We start from the raw sequence: 6565 nt of genomic DNA, 5'->3' as shown, positions 1-6565 counted from the left end.
ACCTGCCCAGCTTGGTGTTGAAGTTAGGAGGGGTACAAGACCGAGAACTTTGCAGGACCCGAAAGGGCAGCCGGGACCTATTTTTGATGATCCTGAGGATTATTAAGAAAGGAAATTCCACAAAGTCCATGTAACTCTCAGAAAGTATTTTGTTCCATTGCTTGCTTTCTTTGTCCCTCCGATTTTATTTCTGGATTTCCCTCTTTACGTTTCTGCGTCTGGAACTGAATAGCAATGAAATGAAAGTGATTGTCCTAAAGAGATATTCCCGGGTGGAAAAATAGGTTACTAAAAATCCCTGCCGCTACCCATGGGATGGTAATCTTGACGGAAGGACATTTGGGGCCCTGGCTACTCAGAGGGGGACTTTTTATCCTACTGTCTCTTACTGTAGGGAAAAGATGATGTGGGTTACAGCTACCTCGGTATTTGGACTGAATTTGTTGCTGAACACGGAGAAATTGCCTTGCTCACACTTTCTTTTTGTATTTATTGTTTTTATTGAAGTAGAGTTGATTTACAATGTTGTGTTAGTTTCAGGTGTACCGCACAGTGATTCAGTTATATATATATCTTATAACTATAACTTCCATTATAGTTTATTACAAGATATTGAATATAGTTCCCTGTGCTATACAGCAGGACCTTGTTGTTTATCTGTTTTATATTTAGTAGTGTGTATCTGCTAATCCCACTCTCCTAATTTATCCCTCCCCCGTCTACCCCTTTGGTAGCCATAAGTTTGTTCTCTATGTCTCACACTTTCTTTTTGAAAAGTTTGCTGCAGGCAAAGCCTTCTACTCAGATGCCCTTCTTCTAAATCACACACACGGTACATGACACGGGGTGTTGGAGTGGGGGCACTGGACAGTAGACACAAAACAGTCCTGGTATCTCTGCAAGTGACGTGATAGACACACTGCCTGATCCCCGCAGCTAAAATGGGACTCCAGGCGCCGGAAGGAATGGAAAGTGATGACGCAGGACGCCTGAACGGTATCTTAACCTCAGAGGATGTTCACAGCCAGTGCTATCCAAGCTGAATGGACTGGAGCCCAGTGCGTATGACGCCATCGTGGACAGAGAATGTAATGACGTCGCCTGTTATTCCCTGCTTCAAGTGTCCTGTCTAACGGACCTACCCGTTAAGGAGAAAATAAAATAAAGCTTTAGTTCATCACCATTTGATGTTGGAAATGCACCCTGGAAGAGGATAGAGTTTACTCACTTAAAGCGTATGTTTTAGCCAAACTTGTCAAAACCCATCTTTTCTGTGGTCATCTTTACCATTTTTGTCCAGCAGACCACACAGCAGGCAACAAACACCTAATTAGTCCTAACTATGGTCAAGGCACTGTCCTAAAAAATCAGACAAATATACAAAGATAAAACAGACATGGGACCTGCCCTAAAGAGGATCACAAGCCAGCAGGAGAGAACATACGCATAAAGTGTTATTCTGCATGTACACATATAAGTATATACTTATATATCTGACGTCTCAGAGTAGTGGCCACAGCACCTTCCATCAAGTAGGTTGTACACAAACGAATGAATCATATACATGTGAGCAGGGCTATTTTAATGGAGGATGCACAGAAATAATGCTTCTAGAAAAATTTTCCCCAAGAATTCTGGAAGCCAGGGCAAGATTCCAGAACCTTCTTTTTTTTTTTTTTTTTTTCCTTTCGGTACACGAGCCTCTCACTGTTGTGGCCTCTCCCGTTGCGGGGCACAGGCTCCGGACGCGCAGGCTCAGCGGCCATGGCTCACGGGCCCAGCCGCTCCACGGCATGTGGGATCTTCACGGACCGGGGCACGAACCCGCGTCCCCTGCATCGGCAGGCGGACTCTCAACCACTGCGCCACCAGGGAAGCCCGGATGATATCTTTTATTTTTGAGGTTTTTGCTCTTTCTCCATCTGTCTTTTTTTAACCATTTTTAAAATTGAAGTATAGTTAATTTACAATGTTATGTTAGTTTCAGGTGTACAACAAAGTGATTCAGTGATTCATATATATATAGGAATGTATATATTCATATATATATTCATATATATGTATACAGCTTTAATGTTTCAATTCTATGAAAAAGTACTGGTATTGTATAACCACATAGTTTTTATACTTTGACTTTAAAATATATATACGTATTATATTTAATCTAAATACTGTTCATTTATGAGGTTTCAATAATTAAACTGACTCCATTAAAATTTAAGTTTAAACAGTTACTTCTAATAGTAATGGAATGAGGTCTTGGTGGAGAAGGCAACTTTTGCAATCCAAAATCTTTTTTGTGCTATTTTAGGAAAACAGTACATAGAAGTGGAACTAGTCTAGGAGTTTGGTGAAAGGCTTAAAAGCAAATTTGTAATATGTCTTCTAAGCTTCTTAATTTAAAAAAAAAAGCAATCTGACCAGCAAATGACTAGCATACTTTTCTCTAATTTACACCCTCTTGGTCCTGTCGTAGGGGAGCAATTCTTTCCACTGAAGGCCAATACCAGTCCTGTGGGAGTCCATCAAGAAGTTCTTGGCAAGAACCTCCGAAGCCACCGCAGTAGAACCACGGAGCCAGGTCATGTGCCTTCCCATCTGCTAGGTGGCTCCGGCCCTGGGCTGCCGGTCCCTGACGGCTTGACATTAATCTCTGCTGCCCCTTGTACCTGCCCCTTTCCCTCCCACCCACCTTCCCAACTGGGTGATTCCAGAGATTCCCTCTCCCTCACTTCATAACCCTGGAGGTGCGCGTGCATGCGCACACACACACACACACACACACACACACACGCTTTGCCTCTCTTTGCCCAGTTCCTTTGCCATTGCAGAATCATCACTGCATCACACCATGTCTGAGGTTAGCCATGTCTCCCACATGACAACCCCGCCCCCAACTCCTCTCCTGGTTCTACTGTATCTGTTGAAAATAGGACCGGACATCCCTGGTGATACAGTGGTTAAGAATCCGCCTGCCACTGCAGGGGACACGGGTTCGAGCCCTGGTTCAGGAAGATCCTACATGCCGCGGAGCAACTAAGCCCGTGCACCACAAGTACTGAGCCTGCGCTCTAGAGCCTGCGAGCCACAACTACTGAGCCCACGTGCCGCAACTACTGAAGCCCGCGTGCCTAGAGCCCGTGCTCCGCAACAAGAGAAGCCACCGCAATGAGAAGCCCGCGCACCGCAATGAAGAGTAGCCCCCGCTCGCCGCAACTAGAGAAAGCCCGCGCGCAGCAACGAAGACCCAACGCAGCCAAAAATATATATATAGATAGATAGATAGATAGATAGATAGATTAAGAATAGAAAATAAGACCTTTGGTGGAGGAAAGGGGGGGAGAGATTCCCTCTCCACCTCCTCCTCCTCACCCCACTCCCTCTGTTCCTCTCTTCTCAACACTAGTCCCTGCTATTGAATGTGGAAAGGAAAGGCTCTCACCCACGTCCTGCCACTGCACCTCCCTCTCCTGCCCACCACCTCGTGCCTGCCACGTGTCCATGGTGAGAAGAATGAGAGGAGGATGGGAAAAGATTGACCCCAGGAGGCTGGGGCGCAGTGCTGTCCCTCACGGCCCCTGACCCCCTGGACCACACCATTACTCAGCACCCAGAGGGAACTCTACCCACCACCCTTGTCCTGTCTGCCCCCAGCCCTTCTCTGCTCCCACACCTCCTGCCATAGTCCCTTCCTCCTTAGGGTGCCCAATCCTTGTTCCCCACTTCTTCCCAGCCTCCGAGGCTCAGTAACTTCTGCCCTGGGCCATGAGATCCTTGCTAGTGGTGTACACCTGGGAGGTTCTTAATCCATTTCTAGGACTGCAGCGGAGGAGACGTAAGTTCCTGACATTCAGAATTAGGTCTCTGTCAAAGTGGGGTTTGCTCGCATTTCCCCAGTGCCTGCAGGACAAAGTACAGATTTCATTATGATCCACGGGCTTTTTATAACCTAGTTCTGCTCCTTGCTCCAGCCATAACTGATGCCCTCCCTCCTTCCTGCACCCTCCCCGCATCAAGCCAAGTGGTATCACTTGTAATTTCGTTCACACTCTTTCTTTTGCATGGAATGTTGCCCTTCACCTCCTTACCGTTTGCTACTTGTTCTTCAAGGAGCAACTAAAATGTCCTGTCTGTTGTTCTCCATGACCTGCTTCTCCAGGCAGAATTAATTGCTCCCTAACCTGGATTTCCACCCTTCTCGTGTACACTTCTATTAGAGTGTTTATCACATTGCGTTAAAATTTTTGTTTATGTTCTGCCCTTCTCCAGACACCCTATGCAACCAGGGGGAGTGTTTGGAAGGTCAAGGAACATATCTGATCCATCTTCAACTCCTAATGAACTAGTGTGTGATAAACTAATGTGTGTTTGATGAACAGAGTCAAATATATGATACACTTATTAATAGTTCGACAGGGACTTCCCTAGTGGTCCAGTGGTAAAGAATGTGCCTTACAATGCAGGGGATGTGGGTTCGATCCCTGGTCAGGGAACTAAGATCCCACCTGCCGTGGGGCAACTAAGCCCATGTGCCACACCTACTGAGCTTGTGCACCACAACTACTGAGCTCGTGTGCCTCTACTAGAGAGCCTGCATGCTGCAGACTACAGAGCCCACGCACCCTGGAGCCTGCGTGCCACAACTAGAGAGGGAAAACCTGCACGCCACAACTAGAGAGAAGCCCACACGCCTCAACGAAAGATCCTGCATACCTCAACAAAGATCCCGTGTGCCACAACTAAGACCCGATGCAGCCAAAAAGAAATTAATTAAATAAATAAATAATAAATCTTAAAAAAAAAAAAGTTCGACAATGTAGGTGTATTGTAGATTATTCATTAGATTAAAATTGACACCTACCACATGCTGGGAGCTATTCCAGACATCAGAGGAACAGCCATAAAAGTGACAGGTAAGCTGCCCATCGTCGTGGTCATCACATGGAGGGAGATGGGCAAAGAAACAAGTAAACAAACAAATAGAATCATTTCAGAGAGACTTCAGTTCTGTGAATGAAACACCACAGGGTGATGTGGTGGAGTGGCCAGGAGGCATACTTTACAACTGGGTGATCAGGGAAGGACATGCTGAGGAGATATTGGTGACATTTTCTCTGAGATGAATGATAAGAAGGAAACGGTGAAGGTCTGGGTGGCACAACATTTCAGACAGGGAACAGCAGTTACACAGTCCAAGGTAGGAATGAGTGTGTCATGTTTGAGAAACTGAAAACTAAGTGCTGATGGAGAAAAATGAGAGAGGGAGTGCCGTGGACTGAGTTACATCCTCCCAAGGTTCCTATGTTGAGGCCCTAACTCTCTTTATGATGGTATTTGGAGGTGGGGTCTTTGGGAGGTAATTAGGGTTAGATGAGGTCATGGGGGTGGGGCTCTCGTGATGGCATCAGTGCCCTCATAAGAAGAGACAGCAGAGAGCTCATGTGTTTTATCTCTCTGTCGTTTGAGGACACAGCGAGAAGGTGGCCGTCTGCAAGCCAGGAAGCATCCTCACTGGAAAATGAACCTTGACCTTGAACTTCCAGCCTCCGCAACTGTGAGAAAATTAATTTCTGTTGTTTAAGCCTCCCAGTCTGTGGTATTTTGTTATAGCAGCCCCAGCTAACTAGCACAGCGAGTAATACCAGAGGAAGTAAGAACAGCAGGCGGAGGAACAGATCTTTTAGGACCTTGCACACTGGGGTAAGGAATGTGAAAATGTCATACCATCTGTGTGCTGCCTAGGGCTAGGTATTTCAGCCATCTCTTTCTTCACGAAAACCACCTGAACCCCTAGTGTCTTAAAGCAAACACCACCATTTATTTGCTCCTGATTTTGCAATCTAGGCAGGGCTCCGGGGGGATGACTTGGCTCTGTTCCATGAGGTATTGGCTGAGGTCCCGCATGCAGCTGTGCTCAGCTGGGGGCTCCCCTGGGGCTGGAACCACAAAGAAGTCTTCCTTAACTGTGTGTTAGAGACTGCACACTGCAGCCAATGAAGCTGGATGGCTGGGGACTGACTGGGCCTATTGCTATCCATGTGGTTTCTTATCATTTAGTGGTCTATCTTGAACTCCTTTTTAGGCAACTGGATCCCAAGAGGGTGAAAGCAGAAGCCACAATGCCTTTTTAAGTGCTGAGACGGGAAGTCCCAGAATGTCATTTCCTCCATATCTGCCAATATTCAAAGGGGCTGGAGATGCTGAAAATAAGAAATAGTTTTATTTTCCAACCCAACAAATCGAGAAATATCTCCTCTAACTTTTGCTTGAAAAGAGGACAGGTGTTTTTTGTTTCTTTGGTTGGTTGGTTTTTTTGGCCATGCTATGTGGCATGTGGGATCTTAGCTCCCCAACCAGGAATCGAACCCACACCCCCTGCCGTGGAAGCTCAGAGTCTTAACCACTGGACCACCAGGGAAGTGGTTCTCTCTCTCTCTCTTTTTTTTTTTTTTTTTTTTTTTTCAGTATGTGGGCCTCTCACTGTTGTGGCCTCTCCCATTGCGGAGCACAGGCTCAGCGGCCATGGCTCACGGGCCCAGCTGCTCCGCGGCATGTGGGATCTTCC

At 46.5% G+C, this 6565-nt stretch overlaps 1 long non-coding RNA gene across 1 annotated transcript in view; it reads left to right on the top strand.

Moving 5' to 3' along the window:
- The first annotated feature begins 548 nt into the window (after nt 1–548).
- Nucleotides 549–6565, top strand: part of LOC129391949 (uncharacterized) — a 7436-nt gene continuing 1419 nt past the window's right edge. The window contains exons 1-2 of the long non-coding RNA XR_008616867.1: nt 549–1235; nt 2477–5700. This is a non-coding gene — a long non-coding RNA (uncharacterized lncRNA). The remainder of the gene's footprint in view (nt 1236–2476; nt 5701–6565) is intronic.

Source organism: Physeter macrocephalus, unplaced genomic scaffold (genome assembly GCF_002837175.3).
Source record: "Physeter macrocephalus isolate SW-GA unplaced genomic scaffold, ASM283717v5 random_1532, whole genome shotgun sequence".
In the NCBI taxonomy this organism is placed as follows: Eukaryota; Metazoa; Chordata; class Mammalia; order Artiodactyla; family Physeteridae; genus Physeter; species Physeter macrocephalus.
Note: the sequence above shows the minus strand (reverse complement) of the source record. Positions and strands in the feature narration are given on the sequence as shown.